General features: G+C 35.0%; 1 long non-coding RNA gene across 2 annotated transcripts in view; it reads left to right on the forward strand.

Annotated features, from left to right (window-relative positions):
* Positions 1–13,655, forward strand: part of LOC124973946 (uncharacterized) — a 47,195-nt gene that overhangs the window by 10,847 nt on the left and 22,693 nt on the right. Inside the window, exon 3 of one of the 2 annotated variants that reach the window (XR_007106727.1) lies at positions 8,467–9,025. The exons of the other annotated variant lie outside the window; for it this stretch is intronic. This is a non-coding gene — a long non-coding RNA (uncharacterized LOC124973946). Of the gene's footprint in view, positions 1–8,466; positions 9,026–13,655 lie in introns of those variants that run through there. 2 annotated transcript variants of the gene reach the window in all.

Raw genomic sequence — 13,655 nt, forward strand, 5'->3', positions numbered from 1 at the left:
ATGGAGAATGAAAGACACAGACTCTATTTCTGGTGCAATCACTCCCACTTTATTCTGGGGAAGGCTGGGTTTATATACATTTTTCTTCAGGCTATAATGGCAGTCTTGTGGTTAATATTAAAGAAGTTTCCAAAGCATAGGCAGAAAACAACAACCTTACAGATCATCCTTACCTAATCACAATTGTTTTAAGAATATCTAACTACGTCAAAGAGCTAATACAATGTTTATTTCCTTAATATCTAAACTCTATGTGACCTAAGACTATTCTTATTATTCTCATGGTTAATTTCATGTGACCATTTCTATTAGGTCCCTCTGGTTAATATCTAAATTGCTGAGTTAAGGGTTACAGGAGGGCAGCGGTCCCAATGGTTATTGTGTGCCATTTATTATAGGGGTGACATATTCTTTGTAGGAAGGAAGGAATGTTTTGGAACCTTATTCTCTTACCTCACCACCACACATAAACAAAACCATTGTTAAAATTTAACCAGCCTGTTGGAGACAAAGGCAGATTTATAACTATTTTCTCCAGAAGCTTTCAGGGACTCATTGCACGGTTGCAGAATTATTTTTAATTTTGTTAGTGGTAAAGACCCATTGTTTTTCAGATTGTAGGTAATATTTTCTGGAATTTTTGTTGTATTCCCCTTGTGCCCTTAAGCAATCCGTTCAGATTAAAATGAGTAATATATTATCAGAAAAACACAGCAGAAAAAACACCATGCTCTGGAGCAAAACATCCGGCAATTCCTTCTAGGATGAGCCTTTGCAATCATCCTCCAGAGAATCTTTGTCAAGCACTGGATGAAATTCTGGACACCCCCACAAGGTCTGTCCCAAGAGAATACCTCTGAACTGTAGTAGTGGTACCTACAGCAGGAGCACCAGGGTAGAAAACCTCTGGTGGTCAGCATTGGCATGAGCAGCAAAGGCACCCATAGAATACACCTCCAGGAATCTGTGGCAGGGGCCTCAGGGGCAGCAGTCACAAAGATCTCATTTATAGATTTTTAAATAAGCATATTACAGATTATACTTAAAATCAAACTTCACTGTACTTTATTCATATGTGTACATAAGAGAGTTTGGTTTGTTTTATTCTACTTTTTTTTTTTTTTTTTTTTTTTTGGTGCTGGGGATTGAACCCAGGGCCTTATGCTTGCAAGGCAAGCCTTCTACCAACTGAGATATATCCCCAGCCCTTATTCTACTTTTCATCTCACTTTTTTCCTTCCTCCTTCCGTATAACCCCTTCCTCTACTCCACAGATGGCTCTTCTAATTTTATGGGATTCCTCCTTTTTTGTTATTTTATCTGGCATTCACATATGAGGGGAAATATTTGACCCTTGACTTTCTGAGTGTATCTTATTTCACATAGAATCATGTTCTTCAGTTTCATCAACTTTCCACAAAATGCCATCATTTTATTCTTCTGTGTGACTTAGTATAACTCCACTTGGAATGTACAACCATATTATCTTTATCCCTTAGACTGTTGATGGGTATGTGGTCTGTTTCTGTAATTTGGTTATTGTAAATTGTGTTATCAAAGATACTGATATGGCTGTGGCTCTGTAGCAGACTGATTTTCAATCCATACATATATTGAAGAGTGGGACAACTGGGTCAGATATTGCTCCCATTCCAAGTTTTGAAATGGATAGTCATACAGTTTTCCAGAATGGTTATACTTATATACTGCCCAACAGACACTGCATAAGTGGACATTTCCCCCACATTATCCTTTGGTTATGTTTTAAAATTCTTCTTAGATATACATGACAGTAGAGTGTGTTTGACATATTTTAAAACATGGAGTGTAACTTTTCATTCTTGTGCTGTACATGATGTAGAGTTACACGAGTCATGTATTCATAAAGAAACATAATAAAATAATGTCTGTTTAATTCTATTGTATGTCCTATTCCTATCCACCTCCTTTCCCTTAATATTCCTTTCTCTACTTCAATAAATTTTATTCTTCCTTTCTCCCCCTAAATGTTCTGTCTGATATGTGGATTCCCACATTATTCTTGATAAATGCTACTGTAAATGGAGTGAGATAAAATTTTTCATTTATTTCCTTTTGAATTTAATAATTTTATTGAAGTATAGAAAAAAGCAAGGGTACATTAATAATAGGTTATCTTCATGTAATTTTGATTTGCATTTCACTGATTGCTAGACTTGTTGAACATGTTTTCATATATATGTTGGCCATTTGTTTTTCTTATTTTGAACAATGCCTGATTAGAGATTTTTGCCAATTTATTAATTGGGAAGGTTCACTTTTTAGTTCTTTTTGTATTCTGTATATTAATTTTATGTCTGAGTAGCAGATGGAAAATATTTTATCATGTTACTATGCTCTCTATTCATATTCTTATTTCCTTCATTTTACAGTAGTATTCAAATTTGATTTTATTCCACTTATTGATCCTTCATTTTATTTCTTGTGCTTTCAAAGTCTTGTTTAGGAATTGATGCCTTTGTCAATATGTTGGAGTGTTGGGCCTGCATTATCTTTAAGCATATGTGGAGCTTATACCCTAATTCCTAAGTCTTTGATTCACTGGAGTTGGCTTTGGTACAGGGTGAGTCTTTTTTTTTTTTTTTCCTACATATGAATCTAGTTTTCAGAGCACCATTTGTTAAAAATTTTCATTTTTTTCCCAGCGTATATTTTGGCACTTTTATCACATACCAGTTCATACTATGTGGATTTTTCTGTGTTTTATACTCCATTGGTCTTAAAGTGGGATTTTGGCACCAAAAGAATGCTGTTTTTATAATAAAACTCTACATCCTGAATGGATATCTGTTATTGTGATGCTTTCAGCATCACTTTTTTTTTTTTAAAGTTGCTTTTGCTCTTCTATGTCACTTATTTGTCCAAATAAATTTAGAACTGCTTTTCTGTCAGTGTGTGTTATGGAAAATGCCACTGATAGTTTGGTTGAGATGGTGTGGAATCTGTTTACTGCTCTAAGTAGAATAAAATTTTTGATAATATTAGTTCTGCTTATTCAAGAACTTGGAAACTATTTCTGAGAAGGTCTTCATTTTTTCCCTTCAGTGCTCTGTAGTTTTTATTGTTGATGTCTTTCACCTCCAAGGTTAGAATTTTTCCTAAGTACTTTTTTTAGAGTATTGTGATTGTGATATTTTTTCTAATTTCTTTATCAGCGGGTTTTCTCTTGCAATGTAGGAATGCTAGTCATTTATGTATGTTGTTCTTATATATAGTTCCTTTAGTAAATTTGTTTATCAGCTAGAAATATGCTAATGTAGAATTTTAAATCTTCTACATAAAGGTGTATATCATCAATGAAGAGAGACAAATGGACTTCATTTTTCCTATATGCATGCCATTAGATTTCTTCTCTTACCTGATTTCTCTGGCTTGAATTTCAAGTTGAATAGGAGTGGTGAGAGTTTATATCCTTGTTTTATTCTTGTTTTAAGAGAAAATGCTTTATTTTTTCTCCATTCAGTATGAAGTTGGCATTGACTTTCTCATACACAGCTTTTACAATGCTGAAGAAATTTCTTTCTATCATTTCTAGAAGCTTAAACATCAATGGGTGCTGGATATTGTCAAAAGGTTTTTCTGCATCTGTTAATGTAATCATGTAAATTTGTACTCAAATTTGTTTATGCAGTGAATTACACACACAAACACATACTAATATATAAAAATTACTTTATATGAGAGTATATAAAGTTTATTTCTTGATAGTATGGATTTAGTCTAGGGATTATTTGATGACTAGCAAGACATGCCACTAGCCACTTTTTAAATTCTTTCCATATTTTTATTATCACATTAGAGTTTTACATTATCATGGGATTTATTATTACATATTCAACCATTCATCCAATATAAAAATATACAAAATCATTCCTGAGTTTCCCGTTTCATTTCCTTCCCCATACACCAGGTCTCTTACCTCCTTTTTTATTTGCTCTTTTTTGACATATGTGAATTAGAGTATATTTTAAGATATTGTACATGCATGGAATATAACTTTTTTTAATTGGGATCCCATTTTTGTGGTTGTATATAATATGGAATTTCACTGTTTATGTATTCATAGATGAATATAGAAATGTTATGTTCATTTCATTTGAATGTCTTTTCTATTCCCATGAAATTCCCTTAAATTCATTCCCCTTTGTCTAATCCAATAAACTTGTTATTCCCTCCCCACCTCTTATTGTGTGTTAGCATCCACATATGATAGAGAAAATATGACCTTTACTTTTTTGAGCCTGGCTTATTTCACTTAGCATGATAATCTCTGTTCTACTCATTTATTGGTAAATGTCATAATTTCATTCTTCTTAATTGCACAGTAATATTCTATTGTGCATATATACTATATTTTCTTTATCCATTCATTTGTAGAAAAGCACCTATCATGGTTTCTTAGCTAAGTTTTTGAGAAGTGAGTTCCTATAAGAATTGATGTGACTGCATCACTGTAGTATACTGATTTTAAATCTTTTGGTATATACTGATGAGTGGGACACCTGGGTCAAATGGTCACACCATTCCAAGTTTTCTGAGGAATCTTTATGCTGCTTTCCAGAGTACTTGCACCAGTTTGGAGTCCTACAAGCAATGAATGAGTGAATAATTTTCACCTCATTTTCACTAATATTTATTATTACTTGTGTTCTTGATAAATGCCATTCCAACAGGAGTTGGAAGAAATCTCATTGTAATTTTAATTTGCATTTCCTTAAATTCTAGAGATATTGAAATTGTTTTCATATATTTATTCACAATATGTATTTCTTCCTTCAAGTGCCTGCTAAGTTTCTTTGCTCATTTAGTGTTTGGGTTACTGTGTGTATTTGTGTGTGTGTGTGTGTGTGTGTGTGTGTGTGTGTGTGTGTGTATTAAGATGAAGAAGTGCCCCAAGCCATGTGGTTAACATTGAAGAAAGATGATTGACTATGGAACAGGCACACATGTGTCCTCTCATAAACAGGAGGCACACCTCTGCTGTGAGTCAAACTTCTTTCAGACAAACTGGCTGCAGGCACATCCTCTTCCCTTATTAGGAGTGAGCAGGAGCTCAGCAGGAGAGATACATGCTAATACCCATATGTTAGAAGGCACTCCCCTTGTCGCTGATTGGCTGCTTGAGAATATAAAAACTGTTTATTTCCACATAAAACTTTAGTCTGCATCACCAGAACCTGACTCTTGGCATGGTGCATTCACCATCCCACTCACCTTCCTGCATCCTACCAGCCTGTTTTAGGTTTAAATCCCAACATCTGGTGCCCAACTAGGGCACTAGCAGAGGTTCAGGTAAGCTCATCAAGTGAGTGATCTGTGTGACAATGGGTAATTTACCCCCTAATGCTAGGAAAGGGCAAATAGCTCTTTTGTCAACATTGTTGCACAGTAGGCAAGTGAAAGTAAGTGATAAAGAGCTTGCATATATTTGGGACATAGTGATAAAATATGTCCTTGGTTGAACTTTCATACTATATGGGACCCAGAATGCTGGCAGAAAGTGCTCAATCAGATGAAAACATAGGATGTACAAGTGAGGAGCCTTTTGTCATGCACTTTGTTTCCAGTTTTAACTGCTCTTGTAGCCTGTTTGGAAGGAGGAAGTTTAAATATGGAGGGGAGCACTGGGGAACCTTTTGTGCTGGAGGCACAAATGACTAACCTAATGTTACAAGACAGTGAAAAAGAAACTGTGCCACAACATGGTGCCCAGCTAAAACAGGAAGAGGAAACCATAAAAGGGAAAGAGGAGGTGCAGGACACAGCAGTAATAGAAGACAATGTTGCACCACAGAAACCCACTTCACTGTATCCCCCTCTTCCATCTTACCATAGTGCAACAAATTTTGCACTTGGCTACAAGCCTATAAAAATTTATGTGAAATAAGAGATACAAATTGGAACCAATCCAGCATCAAAGCACAGGCAGCTTTCAATTCTCCCCAGTGCCCTCAAGCCTTCCCTGTAAATATCAATCCAACACCCACACACCCTCTACAATGGTATCCATGTGAGGCAGCTGATATAAAAAGACTTAGGGAGGCTGCAAGGGAAGATGGGATTCAAATACCATATGCTCAACAACTTTTAGAGGATATGTCCCTACAGTTACTGGTTCCTAAGGATTTTAAACATCTGGCAAAATCCATACTTACAGCTGAACAATATTTGTTGTGGGGGGCAGCATATCATGATGCCTATCTAGAACAGGCAGAAAGAAACTTGGCATCACAGCAACAACCTTATGTTCAACTAACAGCCAAAGACTTAGAAGGTGTAGGACCATATTTGAGTCCAGCTGTGCAAGCCACAGGTCCAGATTTACATTTTGATCAAGTTCAAGTGCTAGCATTAAAAGTCTTTTAATGGGTAGGAGATGCTAAAGGACAAGGACAAAAATTAAGCAGTCTCATCCACGGATTACAAGAATTATTTCTTAAATTCTTATTGTGAGTGCAAGAAGCAGTAAAAAGAAAAGTAGTACATCAGGAGGCTGCAGAAGCAGTAATAAAAGATTTGGTATGGGACAGATGTAAAAAAGAATTTAGGAGGTGCTTTTCTGTGTTCCTTCCAGATTTATTAAGTTGCAGGATGAGTGATCCCTTCATCAGGCAATTTCAGGAACTATCAAGGCAGAGAACATTCACTATGGCAACCAGAATTGCAGATCCTCCGACATGGGGACAAATGAAGAAATTAACTCAAGAGGCTAAATGCACTTTCCAAAAGGCAAATCAACCCTTGAACCCTGTTAATCTTTTTATTGGTCATGCTTGCAGTTATAAACTGTAAGATGAATGTGGCTGCTGCCAATTCTTTTGCCTATTGGGCTTACATACCCAATCCTCCTTTAGTTCAAGGTGTTTCATGGGGTGAACCTGAAGTTTATGTATGTACTAATAATACTAATTTTCCCCTCCCTCTGAATGTAGTGGTCTTGAAGATATTTCATTTCATAAAAATCTTTACAGAATTTCTACTATGACTATGACTCTAGAAGGTGTTCCCTTGTGTATAGGAACTTATTCTTTTTGTTTACCTATTCATTCTCATGACTCTTCACATGCTTATAATACTGGGGGAATAAATTTTTGAGGTTATTCTTCTGTGGTTTTTACTGTTATGATATCATCTTGAGAATTTAATACTTCTCAATCATACTTAAATTTATCATCTTTAACTTCAGAGGAACATTTTGTGTATGCACATTTACCTTTGTGTTCAGCTAAATATTTTGAAGCATCATTACATCATTTAGAAAGGGAAAGATGTCTTGATCATCATCAAGTAATACAAAATCATAATATAACAATTGTAGATTGGAGCCCTGATTACTCTGAATTTATAGAATGTTGGTCAAATCATACATTTAAATGGCATAGTCATAATGGCACCTTAAACACATGGGGTAATGAGATGATTAGAATGCAACATTATGCATTAGTACCTCCAATGTTACAACATATTAATTTTCCAACTCCTCAAGGGAACATTTGGAAATTGTGGGCAGTTTCTGGTAAACTTGTAGTGTGGACTGGAAATTTTTCATTAAATGTCTCTAACCCTTCACCTTTTGAAGTACATTTACATAAGAATTAACTTATTTTGCATTTGCATGTGTGAAGTTACCTTATTCTTGGATGATAGGAAATTGGAATAAAACTTGGGGAACAATTTCCTGCAATAATTGTAGTTTTACTCAATGTTTGAACAAAACAATATGGGAAAATATAGAAGGGAATAACTTTTCTTTAGTTATTGTTAAGGCTCGCACTGAATTATGGATGCCTGTTAATTTAACTCATCCTTGATCTGATTCTTTATCTGTTACTCATTTGTATAATGCTGTACAAGTTTTATTAGTCTGAACTTGATGGCTAATAGGGATAGTTATAGCTTCAATCCTTGCTGTCACTTCTGTTACTGCTACTGCTGCTGTAGTTGGAACTGCTATCCATCAAGGAATTTAAACTGCAGATTTTGAGTGAATCTGTAATCAAGATGCTCATTTATTATAGCAACAACAAAAAGACTTGGACTCTCAAATAGCTATGGGTGTACTTAATCTTCAAGGCACAGCTTCATGGCTTGGTGATCAGGTGACAATTTTAGCAACAAAATTGCTGTAAAATGTGATTGGAATTCTTCTCATATCTGTGTAACTCCTGTTCCATATAATATCAGTGACTCCTGGGAAAATGTTCAAAATTTATTGGACATAAGAATTTAACCTTAGAAATCATGGAGTTAGACAAAACCATCATAGACACATTTAGTAAAACCTTACCTGACATAACAGAATCTGACATTGTTCAAGGACTATCTTCCAGTATTACTAATTTAAATCCTTTGGGCCATATATATACTGTGTTGTCAACTTCTTTTGGTAATACTGTAATAATTATTATTTTGTATTTTATTTTATAGTTAGTCTTCCAGCACTGGAAAAAGCAACAACAGCTGAAAAATGAGGCCTCTCAAATTGCTTCTATGCTGGCACATTTACAAAAACAAAAAGGGGAAAAATGTAGAGAATCAGAAGCAATGACTGCTGGCGTGCTTGCAAAGTGCTCGCAAATGAGATGTTCTGTGGTCCTTGGTAGAGTTTGCCTGCAAACAGGATGTTCTGCCAAGAGGTATAAAATGTTCTGAGAAAAAGACACTACTTGCAAACAAGGATATTTATCTATCCTTGAAAAAGGGCAAAGTTCAAAATGTTTCTGCCCAAAGTATATTAAGAAATTATTAAAAGAATACCCATTCCCTAAGCAAAAAGACCCTAATCATTGCTGCTGGAAGAGTGCCTTCTTTGTCCTGAAACCACATAAAAAGGCTTGCTAAATTCAATAAGGGAGCTACCATGGAGATAACTTCACTGACCTTTACCAATGCCAGTCACTGTAATCTCACTAGATGTGAATTCCTAAAGTCCCCTTCTTGTATAACTCCCCCTTTTTACCTACTGTTATCCAATGATTCTTCCTTTCCCTGTGATAACATCACATGTTATCTTTTATCATGTACTAATTTGTTCTATTCCTTTGTTATGTTAATATATCAACCTCCTTTGATGTACATGCTATATAATGTTACTGCTGCATCCAGTCCTATGTTTTTGACTCATAGAGTGCCACTGAGAATGAAGCATGATTTCAGAGTTTCTGCTCTCATCACCATCATCTTGAGTCTTCTGGCTGCTTCCACCACTGCTATCATATCAGCTGTACAATCCAGTCCTGCCATGGAGACAGTCAATGTGCTTGCTCGGCAAACAGCCTTATCTTTACAGAATGTGCAAGAAAGTATTGCTTTGCTACATGAAGGACTTTTAAATTTGTGTCAACAAATAGACATTACTAATGAGAGAGTAACAATCATACATTTGATACTAACTGCTTCTTGTGATCCCTCATATCCTCCAGTATGTGCCTTACCCTTGTTGGAGTGTCCCAAGAATATTAGCTCTCTACCTTTGTACAACAACTAATTAACAAAATTGTTTCATTTTTTTGACCCCGTTAAACCACTGATCTTGTTCTTCTTATAATATTCTGGATTACCATAAAATGTGTATGTAAACGTTTGTCAAACATACCAACAAAACAAGCCATGTTAGTAGAAGTATACACTGGCTCAATAAAAGAAAAGTGGAGATTTGAAGGAGTGCTCCAAGCCATGTGGTTAGCATTGATGGAAGATGTTTGACTATGGAACAGGCACACATGTGTCCTCTCAGAAGCAGGAGGCACACCTCTGCTGTGAGTCAAACTCCTTTCAGACACACTGGCTGCAGGCACATCCTCTTCCCTTATCAGGAGTGAGCATGAGCTCAGCAGGAGAAATACATGCTAATACCCATATGCTAGAAAGCACTCCACTTGTCACAGATTGGCTGCTTGAGAATATAAAAGCTGATTGTTTCCACAATAAACTTGAGTCTGCATCACCCGAACCTAGCTCCTGGTGTGGTGCTTTTGCCATCACACTCACATTTCTGAATCTTGCCAGGCCGCTCTGCATTTGAATCCCAACATCTGTGTTTGCATATTTATATTACATCATGCATGAGGAGACTCAAATTTTATGTAGATGGCAGTTTTCAAAACAGAATAAAAAATATGACACAAAGACTTGACTGAATATGAACATCTTAAACAGCTTCATTAAGATATAATTCAATTGTTCTAAAATTCAAAAATTAATGTATAATTCAACTCAAATATTCAGATTTGTGAAACCATCACATATCACTTAAAGAAAAATTTATTATTTAAAGAAACATGTCCTTTGACCCTCTTTCCCTAACAATATGCTCTCAATTGGAAATTGGTTTCTCTCAGTTTCTATAGATTGTTTTTCTGGCATTATATATAATAAATGATGGAGTCTAAAAGTTCTAAGCAGCACCATCCCAATATGTGACAAACTCCCAATCTGGAGGGATTTGGAGTCCTACCTCTCAAATATATGGACACAGAACATAGACCCAGTAGTGGGAACCTAGGGTCATGGGAAAAATGATATTTTGTTACATCAGGAATGTACATTTCCAACTGGTAGATGGCAGGAGATGAAGCTCAGGGTTCTTGGAATGATGTTCCCATTTTACTGAGCAGGATAATAAAGGGAGGAAGCAGACCTTTATTTACAAACCAATAAATTTTAAAGTTTTTACTCTATGATAGTGGATTTTCTTAAATTGGCTTTAAATCCTTGGAACCATTTACATACAATAACTTTTGTTTTATGTGTATATTTATTTATGTTTACTGTTCTGAGAATTGAAGCAATGGCCTCAAGCATTTTAGTCAAGTGATTTTCCACTGAGCTATGCCTTTAGTTCCTAGAAAGAATTTCAGTGGTTTTATTTCTTTGATTTCAGAATAATTTTGATAAATAAAATGGTGTGTGGTTCAATAAAGCTACTCACATGTAAAGCCATAAGTCTATGTAGAAATTATAAATGACTGAGTAGCTTTTAAATTATTTGTAATTATCACATAGTAATAACCTATTAGAAAACATGAAATTCCAGTTGTCAGTATCCTGTAGTAGAATCACACTTCTTATGCATTAAGAATCTTTGAAGATTCTAACACTACTTTTGTCACTATATTTAATGTTTTTATTTTTATAAATACAATAGTCACCACATATTTATTATGTGGGAAAAATTAGTGTAAATGTTGAAAGATGAACCTCAACATAAATCAGAACTGTTTAATATTATACAATATAATAAGAGTTGAATAAAAACCACCATTAGATATAAAATTAATTTGTTAGATAATGCTGAGAAAATAAAAATAAGCATGAAATTAAATTGTTAATAAGGTGTTAGTGGATTTATGCTTTCTGGGAATCTTATTTCCAACATGGCAGATTAGACTAAGTTCTATTTTTTGATAACAACATAAACTTTGCAAGAATTTTTGTAAAACAAAATTCATGTTGAGCACTCTGTATTGTTATGAGTTTTGTTTCTTGGAATTAATTTTTCTCATTTTAGATAAAATAACTGCCATATATTATAAAATAACTTCCATTACTTTGTTTTGTTTCACAATGGTTTTAAAATTTATAAAACATTTTTGCATTTATCATAATCTTATATTCTAATTTTTTCTTCTGTATTTTTGGTTTTATTAACTATTGATTTTTCTTTATACTACTCTCACACGTTTTCTTTCTAGATTTGTATGTGTATGCATGTGCTTGTGTGTATGCACACAGGTGATGGAATATATTGGACAAAGATGTCATCAAAAATCATACTTTGTGGAATCTTGACCCTTACTTCATTTACTTAGTTCTTCTCAGACATGACTGCTAGTGAAGACCAAATGACAATTTCTCATTTTATTATCTTAATTATATTTATTTAAATTATATTTCCCAATATTAAATTATATTATTTATATTAAATTATATAATTTATATTAATTATATAATTTATATTAAATTATATTTCCCAATATTTACATCCTGAATCCCTTGTCAACAATGTGAAGAAATTTGGAGATGGGATCTTTAAGAGATAATAAAATCCAAAAGAGATCTTAAGGTTTTGGCCCTAATTCAAATTGACTGATGTCTTAGTAAGGAGAGATTTCAGAGATACACACAGACAGAAGAAAGATCATGTGAGGATGAAACAAGAAGGTGCCTCTCCAGGACAAAAGAGGAGAAACTGAAGGGAAACCATCATGCTAATTCTTTAATCTTGAAACTTGAATTCCAAAATGTAAGAAATAAAATTGTGTGTTTTACATGACCCTTTCTGTGATGTTTTATTATGATAACCCTAGCAATATGTATATGCTCCACATTTACATTTCCTGTCACCCTCAACATGGTACATACCTTGAGTTATCAAATATAAAAAGAACTAAAAGCTGGATTAAGGTGTCAAAATACTAAAACAAGAAGAAAAGAAGAAAAAAAGAAAAAGACTTGAACCTCTTCACAAAAACCCATAAATACACGGAATAAAAACAAATGTTACATATACACACAGTCTTTAGAATGTATAATTTTGCTTAGTTTGCAGTTCAAGTTTACATTAAAAATTACATAATAGTAGAACAAAAGAGCAGTAATTAGATTTCGTGACTATATGTCGCTGCCCACAGCAACAATTGCGTGGGTATTTATTGGAGGCGGACTGGGAATAAACTACTTTTCCTATATTCACTAATTTATAGAGGAAAAAAGACTTCCAGAAGAAGAGATGCTTTGCTTAGAGGTTAGAGGAAGAGAAACTTTGCTTATCAGGAAGAGAGACTTTGCTTAGAGGAAGAAAAACTTTGAGAGAAAAATAGGCTTTGCTTATAGAAAGAGAGACTTTGCTTATTAGGAAGTTTTTAGAGAAAGAGAGGCTTCTATGCTTATCAGAGATCTATTTCTTCTTAGAGTTGCATCCCGCATCCTGTGAACTAGGTGCTATCTATCTGAGGGCTAGCTGCTTCTGCTTACTGCTGCTTTTTCTCTCTGCTAGCTGCTGCTGCTTACTGCTGCTTCTTCTCTTTGCTAGCTGCTGCTCTTCGCCTTCTGCCTACTGCCTCCTCCAGGAGGCAGAGGGCGGGGCCATGCTAGTTGAGATCAGGCAAGGAGCCAGCTGCCCTATCACGGCAAAGGTTAAAGGAAGCAGGTCCAAGCAGGAGCACTCGGGAACAACTGTGCACTCGTTATGTGCATGGACTTAATTGAATACGGCCAATGATAAATCACCTGAGTGTGCTTATGTTAATTAACCTCCTCATTGCTGATGTGATCAAAGCAACCCCCAGCCAGTCACCAGGCGCCATCCCTGGCGCAGCCCACATGGCACAGCCCCCAACAACTATACAGAATAAGTTGGAAATTAACCTTGTCATGTGTTACAAAGTTTCATCAGTGTAATCAAAATGTGACTCAAATAGCAATTATGACTCTGTGTACCCACTAAACACAAACTTGTAAATACAAAAATATTTTTTCCCTTAGCACTAAATCTAGGGGGTGCTTTTCCACTGACTTACATCCACACACCTTTTTACTCTTACTTATTTTTATTTTGAGGCATAATCTTGCTAAATTGCTGGGGTAGCCTTCTGAGTTGCTGACATGTAAATCAT

Source organism: Sciurus carolinensis, unplaced genomic scaffold (genome assembly GCF_902686445.1).
Source record: "Sciurus carolinensis unplaced genomic scaffold, mSciCar1.2, whole genome shotgun sequence".
Classification (NCBI taxonomy): domain Eukaryota; kingdom Metazoa; phylum Chordata; class Mammalia; order Rodentia; family Sciuridae; genus Sciurus; species Sciurus carolinensis.